The sequence below is a fragment of the Lynx canadensis genome, chromosome C2 (genome assembly GCF_007474595.2).
Source record: "Lynx canadensis isolate LIC74 chromosome C2, mLynCan4.pri.v2, whole genome shotgun sequence".
NCBI lineage: Eukaryota > Metazoa > Chordata > Mammalia > Carnivora > Felidae > Lynx > Lynx canadensis.
In genome coordinates this window covers 91,284,588-91,297,816 of record NC_044311.2, presented here as the reverse complement: position 1 = coordinate 91,297,816, position 13,229 = coordinate 91,284,588, and positions in this window count along the sequence as shown.

Genomic DNA, 13,229 nt, shown 5'->3' with positions numbered 1-13,229 from the left:
CTTGGGATTCTCTCTCTCTCTCTCTCTCTCTCTCTCTCTCTCTCTCTGTCCCTCCCCGCCCCCCTGCTTCAAAATAAATACATAAACTTTAAAAAATAAAAATAAAATATACATTTGTAATAGCAGTAAATCTATAAAGTAGGAATAAATCTAACAATATATGTGAAATAGCTCGATGGAGAAAATTGTAAGAAGTTAGTAAAAACACTTTTCAAAGATGTAAATAAATGCAAGGATGTACCATATTCATAGATAAAAACAATATCACTAAAGACAGTATTTTTTCTGAGTTAATTCTAAATATTTCTAACAAAAACCTGAAAAATCTCCCCAGAACTTCCTAAGATATTCTTAAAATCAAATGGAATACAGTGGTAAATAGCTAAGATAATTTTGAAGAAAAATAAGAAGGAAGAGGGGAATTTGCCTCTTTAAATGAAAAAGCTAGAGCACTTAAAACCATGTGGCAGTGGCATAGATAAGCAAACAGACAAGTGGAACGAAGACAAAAGAGATTCTGGAAACATACCCATATAGATGGGAACTTGATATATTACAGAGATTGCATTATAATTCAATGGGGGGATAGGGATAACCATAAACTATTCAATAAGTGATGCTAGGACAATTAGTGTTTGTTATGTTAAAAGTTAAGATATTGTTTCTTCATACTACATACAAAATTCCAAACTGATTGAAATCTAAACATTAAAAGCAAAAATTTCAAGCTTTTAGGAGAAAATATGGTAGAATGCCTATATGACCTTGAAGAAAAGAATCATTTCTTAAACAGAAAACAAGAAGAATAATTCATTAAGGAAGACTGATACAGAAGACTATGTTAAATTTTAAAATTCTATAATCAAAGACAATGTATACAAAATGAAAAAACAAAGCACAAACTGGAGAAAAATGTTTGCTGTGCATTTAAAAGGCAAAAAAATATGACCAGCATATTTAAAAAATAACAACAACAACAACAACTCCTAAATAGTAAGTAGGGGACAACCCAATAGCAAGGGAGACAAATAGCCAATTCACGTAAGAGGAAATCTGATTCACTATTAATTATATTGAAAGATGCTCAACCTGACTAATAATCAGAAATTGTAAATTTAAAGCAAAGCTATTTCATGTGTTACAAATTGGTTAAAATGTAAAAGTCTGAGCAAACTAAGTGTTGGTAAAGATGTGAGAAGTTTAAATTGGTTCAACTACTTTGGAGAACAATTTGACAAAATCTCATGAAATTGAAGGTACATATATCCCTGCACCTTTTGATTTCCCTTCTAGGTCTCCAATCTATAAAAATTCTCACTCTTGTGCACACAGATACATGGATGTTGGCTGCAAAAGAGTTTGTGCAAAACCTGGAAACAACTTCCCAACAGAGAGGAGTAAATAAATAAAATGGGGCTTATCAATGGAATGAGATAATATGACACTGTTAAAATGAATTAACTAAATCTATACCATGGATGAATATTAAAAACATAATGTTATATGAATAAAGAAGTTGCAAGATATTATTTACAGTATTTTGTCAAATGTTAAGACAAAAACAATACATATAAGATTCACATATATGTAGAACAAAATACAAAAACATTCCAGGGAATAGGATTCACCAATCTTGGAGGGCTGTTACTCCTGAGAGGGAGGGAGGAGATGTATGGGTTAGGAGGGACGTCAGCTGAATCTATAACATTTTATTTAAAAATATATATATTTTTGCCTGGGTGGCTCAGTTGGTTGAGCATCCAACTAAGGCTCAGGTCATGATCTCACAGCTTGTGAGTTAGAGCCCTGTGTTGTCAGTTCGAGCCCTGTTTGGGGGGCGGGGGGGCTTGGCACTGACAGCTCAGAGCCTGGAGCCTGCTTTTGATTCTGTGTCTCCTCTCTCTCTGTCCCTCCCCCCGTTCATTCTCTCCCTCACGTGCGTGCTCTCTATCTCTCTCTCTCACAAAAATAAACATTAAAAATTTTTTTTAATATCTGAAACCAATACGCTAAAAATGTAAAATCAGTTACATTTAGGTGGTATAAATGGTGCTGATTGTATTATTTTATATGCTTTTCTGTATCTTTGGCTTATTTTGTAATTAAAAATGCTTTAAAGACAAAAAAGAGTAGCACTGAATGAGACTATGTGTGTTTGGGCTATGACATTTCCACTGACATCCAGTGTGACTTTAGGTAAGTCACTTTGGCCAAGAATGTTTTTATCAAATGGGAAACTGGATGAGATAACTTCTTTGGTTCTTCCCACCTCTGGCATTCTACAAAAGTGAGAATGACCCAGATTAGGAAGATATCAGGGTTCTTTAGCTGGACAGAGGAATACAGAACTAATGCATCTCTAAGGGTGACTTTCCTCAAAGATGGGCTCTACCCATTCTAAGCAGAGATGTAGACTCCATGTTCTGCCAAAGCCATGCATGGAACCAAGGTACTTTAATTGCACTTTTCATGGAAGGCCTAAGAATCTGGTTTTCTGACTATTTTATTGTAAGAAGAAAATCTAAGGACAATTGGGAGGGCTTGTCCAATTCTTGAGGCTGGAGAAGAGGCCCAAGTCCTCATAGCAAAGCAAAGGTAGGCAGCCTGGAGTTTTGCTACCAACAGAGGGATTTTTTTCTCTCTCTAGTGTTTTTCATCTTGTGTCAAGGCCCAATTTGTTATTCAGACTCAGAGCTTCTCTGAAATGATGAGCTCAGTCCATACACATCTCAGTGAAGCTCAATAGGGGTCAGAATATCCAGTTCTTTCCAGCCCACTCCAGAGAATCTGATTCAGTTAGTCTATGGGGAGACCCAGGAAGCAGTATTTTTTCAAAAGTTCCCAGGTGGTTCTAATGTACAGCCAGAGTTGAGAAGCTACTTGAAGAGTGAGCTGGATGAGAGAATGCCCCACATCTTTGTTAGCAAATAGGGCATTCCCCAGGGCAGTCCCTAAACAGAACACTTTCCAACACATTTCTTGTCTCAGTTTATCTTTGATAATTCTGCTTTGCCACCACCTTGAATGACAGAATAACAGAGTTTCTACTCCAAAGACCAAGGTCCTGAGGTATGTAACTTTTCCGATGTTAGGTTTCTTCACCAGGACAGCACAACATACTCATGGTACCTTCACATGGGAGTGAGGCTAAGGACATCGTCACCAAGCAGCTGTTTGACTCTAAACAAATAACAGTCTCTCTAGGCCTCAGTTTTTTGTTTTAACACAACGGACTTAGGCAAGATCAGTGGTTTTTACACTGTATTCTGAGAAGCTCTTGCATTCTGTGGAGTACCTAAGGATTTGCCTCTGCCAGAAAGGTCGGTTTGAAAAATCACTGGATTGAATGATCCAGAAAGGCTTTTCCATAGCCAACAGTTGACAGTTCTAAATTCTACAGGAATAGATTTATGCTACCACCAAAGTCTAACATAACCCATATGCTTTGAGGCCTTTTGAAGATCATATTTACCAACCTGGTCTAAAGCAGATATTACAAACTGGCTACTTGCAGACCAAATTCAGCGCACAGACATGTTTTGGTTTTGCCTGAAGAATACTATTTTTTCTTTCTTTGGCGTCTTTTTAAAAAATTTTTCTAAATTTGAAATATAAGACAATTCTGAAACCTGTACAAATCAGAGGTGTATGGTTCAATGAACTATCACAATGTAAACATATCTTTACAATTATTCTGGGCAAGTTATAGATTAGTAATGAAATGGTGATTTCCTCATAACCCCTCTAAATCATTCCCTCCCTTTTCCTCCCCAAAGGTAACCATCATCTTGACTTCTTACATTATAGATTGGTCTTGCCTCTTTTAACATTTACATAAAGAAAATAATGTAGTACACATTTTTGGAGCTTGTCTCTTTTGCTCAATATTAGCAAGATTCATCTATAGTTTTTTTTTTTTTAATTTTTTTTTTCAACGTTTATTTTATTTTGGGGACAGAGAGAGACAGAGCATGAACGGGGGAGGGGCAGAGAGAGAGGGAGACACAGAATCGGAAACAGGCTCCAGGCTCTGAGCCATCAGCCCAGAGCCTGACGCGGGGCTCGAACTCACGGACCGCGAGATCGTGACCTGGCTGAAGTCGGACGCTTAACCGACTGCGCCACCCAGGCGCCCCTCATCTATAGTTTTGCATGTATCTGTAAGTTTGTTAACTCTTATTTATGAATAGAATTATATTGATAGAATATACCACAATTTATTTAATGTATTGTTGATAATACATTAAATAAGGATTTTGTTTCTAATACATTAGATAAGGATTTTGTTTCTACTATTTGGCTATTATGAATAATGACGCTATAAACATTGTTGTAAATGTTTGGAGAGCCATACACTAACCCATTTTTGCTTCTATAACTTAAGGTAAAATTATCTGGTCATCAGGTATGTGTGGTGATTTTAATATATGTACCCAAATTCTCTGACCGTCCTCTCTTCAAAAGAGACCCTCAAGTATAGGCTGAACTTAGTGACTCACTTCTAATGAAAAGAACAGCAAAAGTGATAGTGTGTTACCACCAAGACCAGATCATAAAAAGCATTACAGCTTCTTCCTTGCCCAGTATGGGGAGGCCAGCTGCAATATCATGAGGATACTAAGGCAATCCTATGGAGAGGTCCACATGGCAAGGGACTAAGGCCTCCTGCCAATGATCATATGAGTGAACCATCTTGGAAGGAAATATTCTAGCTGCAATCAAGTCTTCAGAAGAGTTGACATTTGACTATTAACTCATGAGAGACCCTGAGACAAAACCCACACAGCTAAGCTACTGTCAGATTCCTGACCCACAGGAAGAGAGAGAATATGTTTGTTGTTTTAAGCAACAAACTACTGTTTATTGTTTAAAACAATAGTGCTATTATGCAGCATTAGATTATCAGTATAGTAAGCATATGTTCAACCTTAGATTTTTCCAAATTTACCTATATACCACTAGTGTATGAAAGTTTTAATGTTTCACATCCTTGGCTATATTTGGGGTTGACAGTCTTCAATTATAGCTCTACTGTGGGTATGCAATGGTATTGCATTGTGGTTTAATTTGCATTTCCCTGATGACTAATGAGTTGAGCACTTTTTCATGTTTATTGGCTTTTGGGACTTTTGGATACTCTTTTTTTTTTTTTTTGGCTTTAGTAGAATCTTTTGCTTTTTTTTTCTATTCAATTTTCTATTCTTTTCTTGATTTATAGGAGTTTCTTATGGTATTCTGGATATGGTCCTTTTTGTGATTTACATGGGTTAAAAATACCTCCTCCCAATTTGTGACTTGGTTTTTTGCTCTCTTAATGATATTGTTTGCTGAACAAATATATTTATTACTTATTTTAAAGAAGTTTAATTTATCAATATTATATTTTAATGTCTTTAAGATTTTAGTGTCTTATTTAATATATACTTGCCTTTCCTAAGGTCATGAAAATATTCTCGTCTGTAATCTCCTAGTAGCATTATATTTTGCTTTTTACATTTAGACCTACAATCCACATAGAACTGATGTATGAAGTAGGGAGTTAAGTTCCATTTTTTTCCTCAGATATCCAATTAACCAAACCTAATTATTGAAAATTAATTTCTATGCTTGCTTCAGCAGCACGTATGCCACCCCCCCCCAAAAAAAAAAAAGAAAGAAGGAAGGAAGGAAGGAAGGAAGGAAGGGGGAAAAAGAAAAAAATAATTTCTTTCCCTTCTGCTCAACAATGTCAGCTTTTCCAAAAGTGAACTGTCCATACATGTGTATATTCGATTCTGGATTCTCTACTTTCTTTCCTTAGTCTTTCTATTTGTTTGCCTATCTTTGTGCCAATACCACATTTTTTAAATTATGATAGCCTTATAACAGGTCTTCATATCTACTAGAACAAGTCCTTCCATTTCATTTTCTTCTTCAAGAATGACTTGGCTATTCTCAGCCAGTTGCATTTCCACACACATTTTAGAATCAACTTGCTAATTTACACAAAAATCTGCTAGGATCTTAATTGGGATTGCCTTACCCATCTACCCGATAGATGAATTTGGGAGGAATTGCCATTTTTATATTTTTGAGCCTTCCAATTTATGAACTTAGTATATACCTCCAATTGTTTTTATATTCTTCCATTTTTCTTAAATTTTTTTAGGTTTTCATTTTTTTGGTAGAAATACATCTCCATGAGGCTAATTTGTAGGTATTTATATAATTTGATGGTAAATTACATCAATTTAAAAATCATTTCAAAAATTGTATTTTCTGGGGGCGCCTGGGTGGCGCAGTCGGTTAAGCGTCCGACTTCAGCCAGGTCACGATCTTGCGGTGCGTGAGTTCGAGCCCCGCGTCAGGCTCTGGGCTGATGGCTCAGAGCCTGGAGCCTGTTTCCGATTCTGTGTCTCCCTCTCTCTCTGCCCCTCCCCCGTTCATGCTCTGTCTCTCTCTGTCCCAAAAATAAATAAACGTTGAAAAAAAAAATTTTTTTAAAAATTGTATTTTCTGTTGTTTATGGCTAGTGTATAGACTTTCAGTTGATTTCATATATTGACCTTGTATTCAGCAAAATTGTGTGTCTGGTTATTTTGGTTGAGTCCCATAAATTGTATGAAATACATGAAAAGGTATAGAAATTACTTCTGGTTTCACCTCAGAGGTATAGAGAGCTATAAAGAGCTGTTCCCACCCTTACATTAAGAAAATGCTGGACGAACTGCAAAACTAATAAAGATTCTTTAACCCTTAAGAAGGTTGCTGTCACTGGACAAAAATGTAACCCAAATTTGGAAGACAAGCTCCTATATAGAAAAACAGAATCAGAGCATTTGCTTATCTGGGGGAGATGCTTCCTGATGCCATATAAGCCAGTCACAAGAATAGCTGGAAAACTAATAAATTGTTAAAGGCTGAGTGTGGACCAGTGTTATACATTGAAGCCCCTGTGGGTCTGTCTGTACCTTCTTTCAGGGTTTTTCTGTGAGAACTTCACCAGGAGCTCACAAGGAAAATTGGAGAAAACTCTAAGGACATTTTCCTTACAGGAATGGCTGCATGAGGGGGACTAGAAATCATTGCCAAAACTCTGCTCTAACCATCTATTCTAGCTCCTCTGTGAAACAAAAGGCTCAATCTGCAGAGTTAATGGAAACAAAAACTGTATTTTTAAGGTACTGGTGGAAGCCCGTTGCTACTGGGGAAGGAAAACAGGAAAATAAATGTTTACCCCTGGGAGAAAGTCAAGAATAGGTTCTGGCCCAGCACTAAGTCCGGTGGAAGGCAGGAACACAAGTGAAGGTTCACAATGTCTGCCGAAAACTGAAGCAATTAAAACAGAGAACTAGGCCTTGCCTACCCTCCTCCCCACAACCATTCTGATAAACATTAAGTAAAAATAAGAATGGAATACAGCTAGGAGAACAGCAAAAGACAGATTATTTTGGGGAACCAGTTCAAAGGAAGACTCAAAAGAAAGCAGAAAGGCATGAAACCAAGAGTAGAGAAGACACCGAGAAAAACATTCTGGCAAATAGCTCACACAAGGTATCGCTAGAGAAATTTGAAGCCTGTGTACACTGAGGTAACCATAGTAACAACAAACTTCCAGCCCAACTCGACTCCAGACAAACTTAACACCAGTCCTCATGTCACTAAGTGCCTAGCAAAAGGAAAAGCATGCTTATCTCTAAGCATGAAAGATGTATACTCAGTGTCTATTATCTTGTAGAACATATCTTACTTTGAACCAAAAATCATGAGGCTGTCAGTCTGCTCAGGCTGTCATAACAAAATACCATGGACTTGGAGGTATAAACAGCAGAAATTTATTTCCTTACAGTTCTGGAGGCTGAGAAGTCCAAGATCAGGGTGCCAGCATGGCTGGTTTCTGGTGAGAATTCTTTCTGGCTTTCAGATGACTGCCTTTTCACTGTGTGCTTATATGGTGGAGACAGAAGGACAGCAAACTTCCTGGTGTCTCATCTTATGTGAGCATTAATCCTTATGAAATCTCCACCCTCATGACCTCATTTAAACCCAAATGCATGTCAAAGGCCTCATCTCGAAGTACCATCACATTGGGGGGTTAGAGCCTCAGCATATGAATTTGTGAGAAGATACAATTCAATCTATAGCAGAGGAATACAAAATGACAAGAAAAATCAAAATCTGAAGAGACAAAACAATCATCAGAACAGAACCAGGCACAAATATGACCCATGTTGGAACTATCTTACAGGGAATTTAAAAAATTAAAATTAATATGTTAAAGGGTCTAATTGACAAGAAAGATAATATACAGGATCAGAAAGATAATTTCAGCAGAGAAATATAAACTATAAACAAAAGAATCAAATTGAAATGCAAGAAATTAAAAAATGTAGTAAAGAGATGAAAAATGCCTTAAACAGGCCCATCAGTAGACCTGACACAGCAAAAGAAAAAAACATGGAACTTGAAAATAGGTCAATAAAAATTATATAAACTGACAAACGAGGAAAGAAACTAAAATGGGGGAAAATAAACAGAACAGAGCAACCAAGAGCTGAAGGAAAATATCAAATGTTATAATATACATGTAACTGGAATCTCAGAACGGACAGAGAAAAAGAATACAAGATAGAAGAAATATTCAAAAAAATAATGGCCAAGAATTTCCTAAAATTAGTGCCATACCTCAAACCACAAATCTAAGAAGCTTAGAAAACACCATGAAGGATAAATACCAAAACCAAAACCAAACAAAATAAACTCCACTCCTAGGCATATCATATTTGTATTAGTTTCCTAGGGCTACCATAACAAAATATTATAGACTGGGTGGCTTAAATAAAAAATTTATTTCTCACAGTTCTGAATGCTGCCTGTTCAAGATCAAGGTGCTGGCAGTGTTGGTTTCTTCGGAGGCATCTCCTCTTGGCTTTTACATGGCCACCTGTTTGCTGTATTTATATCTGTCCATGGATGTCATCCATGATGTCTTTTTTTGTGTCCAAACTTTCTCTTCTTATAAAGACACCAATCAGATTGGATTAGGGGTCACCATATTAGCCTCATTTTAACTTCATCATTGCTTCAAAGGCCATATCTCCAAATACAGTCACATTCTGATGTACTTGGGATTATGACTTCAGTGTATGAATTTTGGAGGGACACAACTCAGTCTATATCAAAATCAAACTTCTGGAAACTAAAACCAAAGAAAAAGTACACAGAGGAGGGACGCCTGAGTGGCTCAGTTGGTTGAGTGCAGACTCTTACTTTTTTTTTTTTTTTACATTTATTTATTTTTGAGAGAGAGAGTGAGACAAAGTGAGAGTGGGGGAGGAACAGAGAGAAAGGGAGACACAGAACCTGAAACAGGATCCAGGCTCTGAGCTGTCAGCACAGAGCCCGACATGGGGCTCAAACCCACAAACCATGAGATCATAACCTGAGCCAGAGTCAGACGCTCAACCGACTGAGCCACCCAGGAGCTCTGGCAGACTCTTTGATTTTCAACTCAGGTCATGCTCTCATGGTTCATGAGATAGAGCCTCACATCAGGCTCTACACTGACAGGGCATGGAGCCTGCTTCTGATTCTCTCTCTCCCTTTCTCTCTGCCCCTCCCCAGCTTGTGCTCACTCTCTCTCAAATTTAAAAAACTTTTTTAAAGAAGAAAATACACAGAAGAGAAATAAAATTACCTCCTGGAGAAAAAGGATAACAATTACATGGACTTTTTGTCCCAGAAACAATGCCAGTAAGAAGACAGTGGAGTGACATATTTAAAGTGCTGAAAGATGGGGCGCCTGGGTGGCGCAGTCGGTTAAGCGTCCGACTTCAGCCAGGTCACGATCTCGCGGTCCGTGAGTTCGAGCCCCGCGTCAGGCTCTGGGCTGATGGCTCAGAGCCTGGAGCCTGTTTCCGATTCTGTGTCTCCCTCTCTCTCTGCCCCTCCCCCGTTCATGCTCTGTCTCTCTCTGTCCCAAAAATAAATAAACGTTGAAAAAAAAATTAAAAAAAAAAAATAAATAAAGTCCTGAAAGAAAAACTGTAATATAGTTTGAAATTAGGAAGTGTGATGTTTCCATCTTTGTTTTTCTTTCTCAAGATTGGCTATTCAGAGTCTTTGTGGTTCCATAAAAATTTTAGGATTTCAGTGAGAATAGGCATCTTTATGCCTGATCTTAGAGAAAAAGCTTCCGTCTTTGTATTGTTGAGCATAACGTTAGCTATGGACCTTTATTATGTTGAGGCACATTTCTTCTATACCAATTTGTCAAGAGTTTTCTTTTTTGAAATCAAGATTATGTGATATTTACCCTTCATTCTGTTAATGCAGTATATCGTGTTTATTGATTTGCTGTGATGAGTCATCCTCAAAACCCACTGATCGTGGTGTATGATCTTTTTAATGTGCCGCTGAAGTCACTTTGCTAGTATTTTACTAAGAATTTTTGCATCTATATTCATCGGGAGTATCAGCATGTAATTTTTTTTTATGACAGTGCCCTTATCTGGCTTTATAATGAGAGTAAAGGGGGCCTTGTAAAATGACTTTGGAATTGTTCCCTCCTCTCCAATTTTTTGGAAGAGATTGAGGAGGATTGGCATTATTCCTCTTTAAGTGTTTGGTAGAACTCACCTGTGAAGCCATCAGGTCCTGGGCATTTTTTTGGATGCAGTTTTTGATTACTGCTTCAATATTCTTAATCATTATTGGTCTGTTCAGATTTTCTATTCTTCCTGATTCAACCTTGGTAGGTTATATGTTTCCAGAATTGTATCAATTTCTTCTAAGTTACCCAGTTTGTTGGTGTATAATTTTTTTGCCAATTCTATCTATTCATTTTAATTGAAGTATATTTGATATATAATGTTACATTAGTTTCAACTATGTACAACATAGTGATTTAACTAGCTTATATATTATGCCATGCTCACCAGAAGTATAGCTACCATCTGTCCTTACATATTGCTATTACAATATCTATTGACTATATTCTTATGCTGTGATTTTTATTCCTGTGACTTATTCATTACATAACTGGAAGCCTGTATCTCCCACTTTCTTCCAGCCATTTTTCCCAGCCCTCCACTACCCTTCCCTCTGGCAACCATCAGTTTGTTCTCTGTGTTTATGGGTAAGCTTTCTGCTTTTTGTTTATTTATTCATTTGTTTTGTTTTTTAGGTTCCACATATAAGTGAAATAATATGGTATTTATCTTTCTCTGTCTGACTTATTTCACTTAGCAAAATATCCTCTAGGTCCATTCATGTTGTCGCAAATGGGAAGATCTCATCCTTTTTATGGCTGAGTAATATTCTATTGTGTATGTATACAGTATCTTCTTTATCCATTCATCTATGGATGGACACTTGTGTTGGTTCCATATCTTGGCTATAATAAATAATACTGCAATAAACACAAGGATGCATGTATCTTTTCAAATCAATATTTTCCTTTTCTTTATATAAATACCCAGTAGTGGAATTAATGGATTATATAATATTTCTATTTTTAATTTCATGAGAAGTCTCTATACTGCTTTCCACAGTGGCTGTACCAATTTACCTTCCCACCAACGGTGCCACAATGATTCCTTTTTCTCCATGTCCTCACCAACACTTACTATTTCTTGTCTTTTGATTTTAGCCGTTGGAACAGGTGTAAGGTGGTATCTCATTGTGATTTTGGTTTCCAGAAATTTGATTTTGGTATAGACTGAATTGTGTCCCTCCAAAATTTATACGTTGAAGCCCTAACCCCAAGTACCTCAGAATATGACTGTATTTGGAGATATGGCCTTTATTTTTATTTTTCTTTTTATTCTTTTAGGAAGTATTTTATTTTTTTCCAATATATGAAGTTTATTGTCAAACTGGTTTCCATACAACACCCAGTGCTCATCCCAAAAGGTGCCCTTCTCAATACCCATCACCCACCCTCCCCTCCCTCCCATCCCCCATCAACCCTCAGTTTGTTCTCAGTTTTTAAGAGTCTCTTATACTTTGGCTCTCTTCCACTCTAACCTCTGAGATATGGCCTTTAAAGCAGTGATGATTAGTGATGTTGAGCTCCTTTTCATGTGCCTGTCTTATTGGCATTTAATTGTTCATTGTATTATTTTACTATCTTTTGTACTTCTGTGGTATCAGTTGTAATGTCTCCTCTTTCATTTATAATGTTATTGATTTGAGTGTTCTCTCTGTTGGTCTTAATCTAGTTAAAGGTTTGTCAATTTTGTTTATCTTTTTGAAACCAACTGTTAGTTTTGATTATCTTTTTAATTGTCTTTCTGGTCTCCATTTCATTTATTTATGCTTTAATCTTTGTTATTTCCTTCCTTCTTTTAACTTTTGGCTTAGTTTGTTCTTTTTCTAGGTCCTTGTCATGCAAAGTTAGATTGTTTATTTGAGATTTTACTTTTTTTTCTCAATGTAGGCATTTATTTGTATGAACTTCCCTCTTAGAAGTACTTTACTACATCCCATAAGTTTTGGTAATTTCTGTCTTCATTTTTGTCTGCCTCAAGATTCTTTTAGAAGGAAATCAAAAGGGAAACTTTTGATTTCTTCTTTGATCCATTGGTCACTTCTGATTTTACTAATTTGAGTCTTCTCTCTTATTTTCCTCGTCCATCTGGCAGCTAAAGGTTTTGATTTTTTCGAAGAGCCAACTTTGGGGTTCATTGATTTTCTCTATTGTTTTTCTATTCTCTATTTCATTTATCTGCTCTAATTTTTATAATTTCCTTCCTTCTGCTATCTTTGGGTTTAGTGTGTTCTTCTTTTTCTAGTTCCTTAAGTTGTAAAGTTAAGTTGTTGGTTTGAGATCTTTCTTTTTGTTTCTTTGTTTTTTGAGATCTTTCTTAATTCTTAAAGTAAGTGTTTACATCTATAAATTTCCACCTTAGCTCTTGCTTTCCTTGTGCCCTTCCTACCACTCCATTTTTCTCTTTTTCCCCTTTTTGGAGCCAGACAATGAGACAATAACTTCTCCATCTCTATGTTTTCAACTTTAATTCATTTTTTTTTTACTATTCTGGAACACTCTAGGTAATTTATTTAGGAAGTTTATCTTTGTAGTGGCATTTTTGTTGTTATTGTTCTGTCTGGTAATATATTTCTATTGACCTTCCTACTTAATTGTCATCTTCTCTAGGTAGAGAATGCTACCTCAAAACTCTCTAGATATTATGCTGTGTTTTTTTGACATGTAGGGTTTAGTAAGAGGTCAAACTGGTTTATTTTTC